Source organism: Semicossyphus pulcher, unplaced genomic scaffold (assembly GCF_022749685.1).
Source record: "Semicossyphus pulcher isolate SPU_LCO1_2020_fin unplaced genomic scaffold, fSemPul1.0.p SCAF_1, whole genome shotgun sequence".
In the NCBI taxonomy this organism is placed as follows: domain Eukaryota; kingdom Metazoa; phylum Chordata; class Actinopteri; order Labriformes; family Labridae; genus Semicossyphus; species Semicossyphus pulcher.
Window position 1 is genome coordinate 29,368,144 of NW_027211603.1, and position 13,458 is coordinate 29,381,601.

Genomic DNA, 13,458 nt, shown 5'->3' on the forward strand with positions numbered 1-13,458 from the left:
CTCTGTTTCTCTGTCTTGCACATTTTGTGTGTGACTTTGGAGTCTCGTTCTCTGACATTTCTAAATTGGAGATTTACAACACTTGTTGGATGTTAACATTATAGTCTTCCATCACACCACTGGGTGTAAACACTTGCAGTATTTCCAAACATGACACACCACGCCCACGAGCAGTCTGGCTATATTTACACAATTAGCACTCTCTGATTGAACACCAGACAGGTTTTTTTGGGTTCCTCATACGTTGTGATACCTAAGACACCCCTCTTTACCATTATTGTAAACATTGATGAAATGTTTATTTTACAGTATCATAGCCATCACGGTAAGAGTCTAAAATGCCCTGGTTATAAACACATCTGTAAATCACAATACTGTTTTGAACAACACAAACTACCCGAGGTCAAACACAACATCATACCCTGTTTCAAAGTGAAATACTGTGACGCATGTGGAGAAACCTACACAGCTGGTAAAATACCTCACAAGTGGGCACCTGCTGTGTGTTCACACTGGTGAACGACGATTGGAGGCGATAAGCCACATTTACTGTTTTATTCAACCAACTGAGAAACAAAACCAGCAGAGAAAGTCCACAGTGTGGGACTTTGAGGGTCTGTATTAGGATGGCAAACATGAGGCAAGTTTTGTGTGTGCAATGGACACGGAACGAAACAAGTTTTGTTTCAGTACCTCGAAATGTGTGGGTGCTATTGTGACGCGGTACAGAAAGCTTAGATACTGTGGATACACATTCATAGCACACAATGCACCCAGCTTTAACACTTGTTTCTGTTGTTGATTCTGAATATTTAGTGAAATACTGTATCACTCTTCTAGTGACAGTGCAGGGTAGCAGAGTCACTCTGATGTATGAGCAACCCTTCAGGCTGTGTTGGATTGATTCTTTCAGCTTCCTCCCCATGTGTTTATCAAAAACTCCTGCTGCCGTGGGGTTTCAGGATCTGGAGAGGGGGGATTTTCCACACTAGAAAACTTGAGCAACACATAGGTAAATACCCCGACCCTTCCTACTATGGCTATGACAACATGAGTGACAGTGATGGGGCGGGTTTTTTTGAGATGGTATGACAGTCTGCGTGGGGGTCTTTGATTTTCAGGCAGAGATTGGATGCTACTGTGTCAATGATGTCGAAGTGTTTTGCAAGGCTTGTGTGATTTATCACAACACTTTGCTTGAGTGCACACAACTGGATCCATTCACATTCACCACGCTACCATGTAGCTGCATGGGTGAGTCCAAGACATCTTTTCTATCCAGAGACTCTGTGGTTCTCAAGTACGAGGATGCATGCACCAAGCAGATGAGAACCCAGGGTCGTTTTTAGGACTTGAAAACATCTGGGGTTTAGCCAAATACACCTGGGGCTAACCTCACACCTTGTAGGGGGGTCTGGGGGCAGCCGGGGGTTGTTGATTTTGTGGCCATTATTAAATTGTTCATCTCATCAGAAATAACAAATCTCTGTCACTCAATCTCATACATATCTGAAATTTCGGCAAACGTAAGACCCGTTAATTACAAGTTTTTAAAAAACATCATAGGCTATGATACAAAAAACATGATTGCAGACTCGCAGCACAGAGAGGGGGAGGGCTGCTGTGCAGGCGCACGGACGGAGGGAGGGAGGGAGAGGGCGATCACAGACTGAAGTGATGACATGATGTGAAACTTTTATCATGAAGCCTGATGATCCTCTACAGCTCTGTGTTTATCAGAGAAATATTTGAACTACACAGCAGATGGACATATGACCGCGTGTGAAGACCTAGTTTGTACTTTATAGTAGCCTACCTGTTGCGCAACACTGAAAACAACCATTGTCATGACAACGCCGTCATTCTTGTGCAGAGCTCTATTGCGCCCCAATAACAATTTAAAATACAACTAAAGTTTCGTTCCACTACAGTACATTAAAATCAACTCCGGACCAAAAACATTTGGGACCCAGACAGAAAACATTGAGATCAGACATGTGCCTAATCATGAACAAGTCGGACCATACTTTGTGGATGGGCATCACGCACCTTCAAACACATGCTGTTTGCTGGCTGTTTTTTCCATAGTTGTGTCAAATGCTGTCCTGTATCCTGTTGTTGATGTCTCATTATATCACATGGTCAGAGAGAAAATAGCCGCCTTAGAAACACGTTATGGGCTAATTGTTGAGGGGATGTGGGAGTATGAATGGACATCAATAACACAATCACCAGGATGTCCAAGTGTTTCTGTTGGGTTACAAAACAAGGAACCCCCTCGACTGTAGTAAGTCTCCTTGGAGGTCGAACAAACACCGTGAAGCTTCATCACAAGGTCGACACTGTTGATGAAAATCAGATGCTACGACTTCACCAGTCTGTATCCAACAAGTAGAGAGAACCGTACACAGTTTGCCCCCTGCAGATTATCCACAGGGATTTCCATTCTGTTGATTATTTCGGCTTTGTGAAATGCTCTCCGAAAGGCTTGTTCCAACCTGTCCTCCCCTACAGGTGTCGGACAAGTGACTGCGTGCACTGTGACGGCAACAGACGGCTGTCAGGTGTGTGTGTCTCATTTGAACTTCACAAGGCGGTTGAAAAGGGCTATCACATTTTGTGCATCGATGAAGTGTGGCATTTTCCCAACAAGACAGAGACTTTGTTCAGAACATTTCTGAAATGTAAGCACAAGGCTTCTGGCTACCCTGGCCACGTCAGGACACCGGAGCAACAGGAAAAGTACATCGGTGACTATTTCCAAAAAGAGGTCGTTAGATTAGATCTCGTTTAAAAATCTGTCTTAACAAGGCCGTGAGGAGTTGTAGAAAACTTCTCAACTCTTTGTGGGGCAGATTTAGCATGAGGAGTAGTAGTTTATGTGAATTGATCAGAGCCAGAAATATTTAGCCAGTTGATGTTCAGTGATTAATATGATGTGAGACAATTGTTACATCTGCGACGATGTGGCCATGGTCCAGTGGTGTTATGCTGACGGTAAAGGGCCACGAGTCAGAGATGTGAGTGTCTTCATAGGGGCCATGATGACTGGCCATGCCAGACTCATGCGTTATGATGTGCTGCATAGACTGCAGGAGGTTGTGCTGTATTGTGATACAGACAGTGTTTTAGGATCGAAGACTGGTGATTGGGCTCCGACCTCTAGGCTCCTACCTGGGAGATTTGACTGATGAGATAAATGATGGTGACGTGTGTGTGGTCTCCCTGAGAAGGATTACATCAGAGTTTGTGTCAGGTGGTCCGAAGGGCTATAGCCATCACACATGACATGGTAAAACACAGGACAAATGCAATGGTGTATCACTAAATGCTAAACAGGCATCTGTAGTCGCTTGCAGGGTGAAAAACGAGTTTTAAAGGAACTCCAGGTCGCGTACAATCAGCACAGGGTGAAGCCTGATTATACGTCCTTATGGATACTAGGGATGGGGACGAATACTCGAGTACTCGTTGTTGACGTCATTATTCGAGTAACGTAACACTACTCGCGCACCTGCGTATGCGTTGTTTTTGGCTAAAGTAGTTTAACTCAGTTACATGCACCATGTCAGCCGTGACCAGGACAAGTGATGTCTGTTAGTGCTTTGACAAAACAGACGACGATAACGTGCTGAGCAACATATGTGGTGTTAAACTTGTAGATCATAGAAATACTAGTACGATGCTTCACCACATGTGCCTAAAACACACGGAGAAGCCAGCAGAGACAGACAACAGGCAGTCTCGCATCACATCATTTGCTAGCCCCGTCATGGCGTGATGATGACACCAGAGCAGAGAAGATTAGCCTGCTAATAGTGACAATAGCGACTGGAGATATGCTTCCATTAAGTGTTGTGGAAGCAGAAGGCTTCTATGAGCTGATGGCGTTTGTTGAGCCGAAGTACAAGCCACCATCACGCCGGACAACAGCTACGAGAGTGTAAAACATGTGAGTTAGTGTGAAGCAACACAGAACAGAAGTCCATATGGTAAATGGTTAATGGACTGTACTTATAGAGTGCTGATTGGACTGTACTTATAGTGCTTTTCTTGTCTTTGCGACCACTCAAAGCTGCTTTTACACTACATGTCACGTTCACCCATTCACACACACACACTTACACACTGATGGCAGAGGCTGCTACGTAAAGTGCCCAACTGTCAGTCAGTTATCACATTCATACCCGTTGGCTATGGCCAGCATACTCACCGGACATGTCACCCATTGAGCATGTTTGGGATGCTCTGGATCGGCGTATACGACAGCGTGTTCCAGTTCCTGCCAATATCCAGCAACTTGGCACAGCCATTGAAGAGGAGTGGACCAACATCCCACAGGCCACAATCAACAACCTGATCAACTCTATGCGAAGGAGATGTGTTGCACTGCGTGAGGCAAATGGTCACACCAGATACTGACTGGTTTTCTGACCCCCCCGGACCCCCCTAATACAGTAAAACTGCACATTTTAGAGTGGCCTTTAATTGTGGCCAGCCTAAGGCACACCTGTGCAATAAACATGCTGTCTTATCAGCATCTTGATGAAGGTGGATGGATTATCTCGGCAAAGGAGAAGTGCTCACTAACACAGATTTAGACAAATTTGTGAACAATATTTGAGAGAAATAGGCCTTTTGTGTACATAGAAAAAGTCTTAGATCTTTCTTAGTCTTAGAGTTCAGCTCATGAAAAATGGGAGCAAAAACAAAAGTGTTGTTTATATTTTTGTTCAGTGTGAGAAAGAAAACAAACATATTTAATATGTATTCTACCTGTGTCACCATCACACAACCTCTAATCAGCAGCTTAAACATGTCCAGGGGTGCCTTGTGGACGGTGGAGGGCCCTCCTCTATATCACCACATCACCAGGCTTAAAGATGGTGTGAATAACTTCTTCTTTCTGCCCAGTTTTGCCCTTTTTGGTCTTGAAAAACTTGTGTGGGAAGTAAAGTCAGGTCACTTTGGCACATTTTCAGGCAGACCAAACCGTTTTCTCTACCTACAAATCATGACTGCACAGGATTAGGAAACACTTAATGACATCCTTAATTGTTGGACATGTATTCACTCATTACATATCTTAGATATAACAAAGAACAAGAAAATGTTTTATATGAATTCATGCTGCATAAATTACTGATGCCACACGTCGTTCTTCATTAGTCACAACTTATAAAGTTCACAAACTTAGTTTGGGAACAAAGACCTCATTTCAAAGGCAATTTCCTGTTTCATAAAGTTCTCTCACCTGTTCTCCTCTGTCCTTCTCTCAGTCTCTCTCCTTTGCAAAGAGCCACTGGGGTGTCAAAGGATCCTGGAAACGTCCTGCAATGAAACAGCACCTTCACCTTGAGTTTTTCGAGCCAGATGATTATAATCAAAGGAGGAGGGCATAGGAGGGTAATAGTTGTATTTAAGTCTCCTTTTTAGTTTCTAGCTGAAGGTATGGGCTGTTATTGTATGACCTTTGTCAAAAGGTCAGGACTCAAGAGGAGAGAGGAGAGAGGGGAAGGAGGGAGGATGGTAGGTGAGAACTTGTCTTCTAAAAGGTATCAGTATTTTTATCAGAATTCTTACAGTGATGGATAAAATGTGTTAACCTGGTTCCTCGTGTTTTAACTCATACCCACCTTGTCCTCCATACTTCTTTACAGTGAGGGAGGAGGCGGGAGGATAGGAGGTGGTGGGAACATTGTAAGTGTGACCCCTCTCACTAAATGGTAGATATAAATGTGTCTTATTTTATCCAATTTAGTTAATTCAGTTATCTTTTTTCTCTATTGGAGGTTTTTAGCTGTCATTTTCTTTTCATCATTTGACTCTTAGAGAGAGGAGGTGGGAGGGTCAGCATACAGACAGCTGCTTTAACTCACTCTCGTTGTTTAAAGGTGCTGTGAAGGATCAAAGGAAGCTCTGAAGACGCCTCAGTACGGGGATGCCACCATGCTTACTGCAAATGTCCACTTTGGACACACTAAGAGGTGTGAAGGGGGATTTTGTCCCCTCAGATGTGGAGATGTGGACTTACAGATTGAGGTTAGTGAGCTGAAGGTCAGAGAGGAAGTTTAGTTTGAACTGAAGTTGTGGATGGAGGATGTGAAGGCTTCATGCTGTCCCACCAACAACCATCAGAGCAAAACAAAACATCCAACCTGCTCCAACTTTCATGGCTGTGGTTTTGTGTGTTCTGGTAGCTTTCCAGTACAAGTCAGGTTTACCTGTGAGGGGGCTGTACAATAATATGACACTATAGTACAGTATAGTCTACTGTAAATGTAGAGGGATGAGTTTCTGCAAGAAAATATCTTTAATGATTTCAGAGGGAGAAATGTGCAAAACAGTGACGGAAACCTGTGACTTTTCATAAACTGTAATGGTAGGTGGATTTCTTTTGTAAGCCCTGCTGTGTTTTTTTTCATCCACTTGTGTTATTGTACTATTTTTTTTTTCATTTTATCAAGTATAAACAACAATAAGGAAAGTGAGGAATAGTGACCGTGAAATCAATGCAGGAACTTTGCACGAATAACAAAGTGCAGATATCAGGATGCAGTAAAGACAAAGCATGTCCACAGTCATCGGACACGTCAGAGCATCGTACGGTAATTATTTGGTGCTTTGCTGCCCTCTAGTGGCATGATACATACTTTACAACAGAAATGAAAATGACTGAATACGATGATGTCATAATAGCCTTTGTAGTGTGAATTGACCTTAATTCTGCAACTTTTCACAAAGTATTCTGATCATTGGATCAGACACGTGCAGAGTCTGTAACAAGAATGCTGACAACAGTTTACGACTCTTCTCACATTCCAGAGACGATAAACTCACATGCAGAGACATCCTTTCTGCAAAGAATATAAGGACTAAAGTGACTGATTCTCTTTTGCAATTGAAATGTACTTAAAGTAATGTTATGCTGAGCTAACATATTTTAATACTGTGAAAATTGTTTTAACGTGAATCTGAATCTGCAGTTCTCCTCATCCTCATCACACCTCCTCCTCATGTCTGTCTCCAAACAAAGGGAGACCACATGGACTACTGCAATCATTTGATCCATTCATTTGATGTGCAAAAGTTTTACCTGTGCATATGCAGACGTGTATGTGTACTTGTATATACTCTCCTCATAGCAGATGTTGCCATCGACCTTGTTCAATAGTTTAATCCCTTTCCAACAGGTTTGATTCAACAATTAATATCAAGTGTTTGGTATCGTTCTGTAGTTGACGGAGCCCATCTTTAAATATGTGACGTAGGCAATATTGATTCTAATGCTTTTTAAAAAATCCTTTTAATCTAAGACACTTCTCCTCATGGGTGGGGCTAGAGAGGGACCACCGAGACCAGACCCCTTTGGTCCCAAGATTATACCACTTGGTTTTAACACCGTTGTGTGGCAGAAGTATTTTACTTGAGTATTTCCATCCATCCGTGTCAGTCCTTTATGCTTCTCTGTATTTTAAAGGAAATATTGTCGTTTCTACTCCAACACTTTAAACCTGACAGCTTTCGGGTGCATTCACACCTAAAGTCTGTTTGTTTGGTCCAAATCAAAGATGTTGCATTTTGCCTTGAGTTTGGTTTGTGTTCACACGGCAGCTTTAACCAGCGGACTGTTTTGATGCACGGGGAAACTGCTCTCTGATTGGTCAGAATTTCCACGTGGGAAAACTCACACCCGAGTTGACCGCTTTCCAGTACAACAACTTGGAAAACCAAGTTGGATGCCTCCAGTAAAACAGTTATCGTGCTAGCTCTCTTGGAATACAGGCAACTACAGAACTAAGAGAACAATGATTGAATAGCTCTAGCCAGGTAAGCCTTTGTTAGCAATACCAGTGGGTAACAATGCATTATGCTGTATTTTGGGCATACAAACACCATAACAACATGTCCACAGATAGAAGTTGGACAGTACTGTGAGTACGCTGATTTAAGAAGACACTAATAAGTCAGAAGTGATAAACAGTTAATACTACAGCTTTCATTTACTTCGATGCACGGAAATTATGAGGTTCCTCCGACATTGAGTCGGAAATCCGACCTTAGGGGGCGTTCCAGTTGAAATTTCCGTCTGGAAACTCGGAAACTTCTGAGTACAAATGGAACACACCAAAAGCAAGAGATCACACTGATAAATCACACTCAACATGATTGTGAACTTAACTTTTAACCGTCATTGTTCCACAGATCGATCAGTTCCACTCTCCTTGAGTTTGTCACTGAACAGTTTGAACACCTCCGTGTTCTTGTGCGTTTCAACAAGCATTTGTGAAATAGTTTGGTCAGCCCAGATTTCTATTTCCTCATTGCTCCCCCGCGTCTGTCCTCTACTCATCTCGCTGCATGTAAATGTCAGCACCCGTAAACATACTACAATGCAGTGTCATGGTTTGTTTCCTGTATTTGGTCCTACTTTAAGTCCATTTACATTCTCACCAGAATCAAACCGGACCGTGGTTAGTTTGGAAACGGACCGAGACCCGTCTTTTCTAGGGGACCAATTGTCCAGTTGTTTGGTCCGCACCAGTTTCAGTTTGTGTGGTTCATTTAGGTTAACACCACCTAATAGTGGGGGGACAACGTAGCCAGTATCAATAGCCGTCATTTTTTCTTGTTAATTTCTGGAGATTGTTACATCTTTATTCTTGGGGTTCCTAGCAAGACAAATAAAAGTGTCTCCATTTTTTTCCTGCTGGATTTAGTGATAATAATTGTAGGTAAAAGTTAGATGTATTCTCGCCGAAAATCCTACCCTTCCTCATGAACATCTAAGGGTATAAGCCTGAAAAACCACAGAAATACTACAAAGTAATGCACAAAGTAGATTCAACTTCATAAAATAATATTATGAAGGCTTCTGGGCTGATGACCTCTTCCTTTTCGGAAAAATTATACTAATTGTGACATACTGATTTTATAAACCTAAAATGCTCAAATCTGTACAAGGAAAATAATACTGGTTCATTATTATTCATCACTCAGAAGCTAGAATTACCCATTTATTTCCCATATTTTTGAAATAACAAGAGTTGACATGGGAATTATTTTCATCGCTTTTAACATTTCAAAATGGGCCATTTCTCATCTCATGGACTGCATATAAGGGTAAGGTACATATGCCCTGTACATTTTTTTCACTACCATTGTCAGTGTTTTTTACTGTGACAACAAGCAAGCTAACTAGCTAACTAAATTGCACTGAGTTTAAGGAATTAGTCATAAGAATAACACATCAGCACTCATCCCATTATGACCTTCAGTATTTTGTGATGCAGATCTGATACCACCATAGACAGCCAGAACCAAGATGGCACAGAGTCTATCCACTACGAAAGCCAGGAAACAAATTTTGCACAATGTATCCTGTGCCAGAAGGCAGATAAAGATAGAATGGTAAAAGAACCATCATTGCCGACATATTCCAAATTTCTTTATTTTATCCACGAGAGAGGACGGTATGGAGATGCCGATTACCCACAGATCAGCGATAGACTAACCCCTACAGTGCAGATGATCTGCAACACAAGAAAGCGTCATGGCACAGAAGTTGCTATGGATCCACCTGCAACAGTGAGCACCTTAAGCGTGCTAAAGCTCGTAACCATAAAGCATGTGAATGAGGTAAGAGTCAGGTTCTTCAGAAAAAGCTAGGACGACCATCTTCTGCAACTGCAGCTGGATCAAGTCCATCAAACTTGTCCAGTGAAACCCGGTACACTCGTTTTGCAGCAGCTGTTGAGTGGAAATCAGTGCTTCTTTTGTCAGAAGGAGACAAAAGATCCTCTTCATGAGTTTTCTTCATTCAATGCAGGTAAACAGCTGAGAGAAGCTGTCCAGAAACGCATCAACCAGCAGTGGAAAGTTCAGCTGAGTGCTGTTATAAGGTCAGATGATGCACGCGCAATTGAATTGAGTCAAATATCACCTCCAGTGCTAGGTGAAGAATGTCCAACATGGTAAAAAGAGTTGTGATGAAACCCAGGAATGCCAAAAGCAATAAGATAATGTTGGCATAGTAGCCTCAGATATTGAGTTTGTCAGCCTAGTTCACAGCAGACTTAAGGCAAGAGAAGTCCTCACAATGCCAGAACTGAAGCTGGTCTACTCCAGGATCCTTGAATGTAATGGTGTGCATGATGTACAGCCATCAACACATACCATCAAGGCGAAAATCACCGCTCACATTGATGATGTCCAATTCACTAAGGCGAAACTGCAATGAGCCTGATTGTGTCTGTTTATCCAGAGTGTGCGATGAGGCTGTGGATGATGGAATGTCAAAAACAACTGAAGGTGCCATTCACCAACTGTTTGACAGTGCCTCCATTCCCCGAGATGCTATTTATGCTCAGACCAAACAACCATGGAAATTTGATGGGAAACTCAGTACTGATGATGCTGAGAGCCATGTACCCAAAATGCTCTACACTTTTATCCGCTGGGTAGTGGAAGGACCAACTACAAACATTAAGCCAGAGACAGTGCGCTCAGCTGGTGTCCACAGTGATGTTCTCGCTCTAAGCCAGAATATTCTGTAGTGTTTCAAGTCAAGGCGCCAGGACATGTACAAGCCAAAACATCAAGATGCAGCATTCTGACATAGCCAAGAATAGCCACAACAGCTAGCTGTTGGCATAGCTGTTCACCAGTCTACAAGAAGTAAGAAGCTTCTTGACCACTGCTAAGACACCACACCCAGAAGCTGAGAGCAAAGTTAAACATCACAACATCCCTACCTGGTCAGCATATAACTCACTTCTAGCATCTGAGAAGCCTTTGTAGTACAAAAGATGAGCTGACTGTCTACCTTGCAGAGAAAGCCCTCCAGCACAAATTTGAGAAAAAATATGTCTCCATTTTTTCTGACAATTTTTTTATACTTTTCTCTCAAAGTTTAATCACCCAAGGAGGCAGTCCAACCACTCTCCAAAAATTAGCATTTCAAAATTACAGAAATACATTGGCCCCCCTACTATAAATGAATCGCACCTAGAGGACAGATGCTCCAGGGTTCGCTTCAATCGAACTACACAAGGCTGGTGTGAACCCACCCTTAGTTACTTCTTAGATTAATATTTGACAAATCCAACATTTGATTAGCTTCTTAATACTTTTTTTTCATCTTAAAAGTGGGCTGCGTCCTATATACCAGTTCACCAACACATCAGTATAAAATGCAGAGAGGTGTGTTATTGTGTTACGGTATTTTACCCAGACGATGGCGCTATCCAGTTGAGTGGCGACGTCAAATCTCCACATTAAACTGTTTCTGAGTCCAAGCCGCTACAACGTTTTCTATTGACAAAAGCTCAGTGCTGTTTTCCTCTGTTTTAGGCGAGGAAAACTAACTTGATTGTTGCCAATGCTTTGTCACGGACATGCGTCGTCATGATCGCTATTGCAGCTGCCACCCTCACAATAATCAATGTTACTGTGTAGCAGACGGAGAAAAATACAGAATAGTCCTTTTCTACCTCGACAGGAGAGGAAGGAGGGGAAGGTGAGGTCACAAATGATTCACACCTGTGACTTGGGGGAGGGGTAATCAGGAGGAGATAAGTTTAAGTTCAATCCAGTTTCTGGATGTCTTGGATGCCACTGTGGACTCCAATGTCGCTGTTGGGCCACAGTCAGAGCTAAGTCTCCTTTACTGAAACTCTCCAGACTTCCCCTGTGCCCCCTTCATTAGGGAAATTACTATTAACCCCTCATCATCTTTGATTTTAAAGCCCCCCCAACACACATACGCACACACACACACGCACACGCACACACACACACACACACACACACACACACACACACACACTGAACCGAACTGACTCTGAACTGAACTGCATTGATTCAGATTGAAAAGAACTTTCACACTGTGACCTTTTGACCTCTTTCACACTCACACCCTCTCATCACTAAAGGCTGAACATTATCTGGAGTCCTCATTTCATTTCTTTACTTAAAGAGACGCTGATTTTCATTTCTGGACTTGGAATGTGAAGTGTGTTTCTCTTGGTTTTATTCAGTTTTTGTGACTGGAAGATTTTGCATTTGAGTTTGAACTATCAGCCTTTAAGTTGTTTATTATTTGGGTTAAAATACAAAAAAGAAACGAGTGCTAAAACTGAACTGAGTTTGTGCTTAATTGATTGATTGGTCTGTGTTCTTTTTGTAGCAAAGGTAATAAGCTATCTGGGCTATCTCCCCAACTTGTTTACATTAATAATTTTGTGACAGAGTAGGATTGTGATTATTCTCCTGTCTGGTGCCCAACTATACTTTTTGAATATCTGGGGTTATCCTACGCTACAACCGTAGGCTGCCAGCTACCGCTAGCTACAGCACCAGGAGCTAGCAGGATTGCAAACTCAACATGGTGAAACAGTTGGTAGGCTGTAATTAGTGTGTTCTGAATGTGAATGTGTTCTGAACCAGTCACTTAAAAAGTGTCCAAATGAATTCAGATTGAATGCAGTTTATATACAACACAATACATATCAGTTATATTCATATAAACTCAGCATATTTTCAAAATGTCAAACTATAAATGTATTTTTAAAAGCCTTGTAAAGGTGATGATTACAGCATCATCATAGACACCACAATAGTATATAATATCAGAGAAATGTCACTTTTATTTGTGATCTTAAACTTCACGTGCAGTTTATTTAATAGGCCTGTAGACCACAGCAACATTGGTTCCCCTCTAAAGGGGGGGTTACCGTTACCAGGGGGTTAGAGGCAGGTGGGGGATAAGGGAAATCAATCAATCAAATTTTATTTCTGTAACGCCAAATCATAACCAAAATGATCAAAAAGAGCAGGTCTAGACCGTACTCTTTGTTATGTTATTTAGAGAGAGACCCAACATGAATCCAACATGAGTAGCACTTAGCAATATTTGGCACATTGGCGAGGAAAAACTTCCTTTTAACAGGCAGAAACCTCGAGCAGAACCAGACTCATGTTGAACAGCCGTCTGCCTCGACTGGATGGGCCGAAAAGTGGGATAGAGGGAGATGCAGGATAGAGACAGGCGGAAAAGAGGGGGTTAGAGGGAAGTGGGGGGGAAGGGAAAGAGGGGGTTAGAGGGAAGTGGGAGGGAAGGGAAAGAGGGGGTTAGAGGGAAGTGGGACGGAAGGGAAAGAGGGGGTTAGAGGGAAGTGGGAGGGGTAAGGAAAAGAGGGAGTAAGGAAAAGAGGGGGTTAGGAAAGTGGGGGGTAAGGAAAAGAGGGGGTTAGAGGGAAGTGGGAGGGGTAAGGAAAAGAGGGGGTTAGAGGGAAGTGGGGGGTAAGGGAAAGAGGGGGTTAGAGGGAAGTGGGGGGTAAGGGAAAGAGGGGGTAAGGAAAAGAGGGGGTTAGGAAAGTGGGGGGTAAGGAAAAGAGGGGGTTAGAGGGAAGTGGGGGGGAAGGGAAAGAGGGGGTTAGAGGGAAGTGGGAGGGGTAA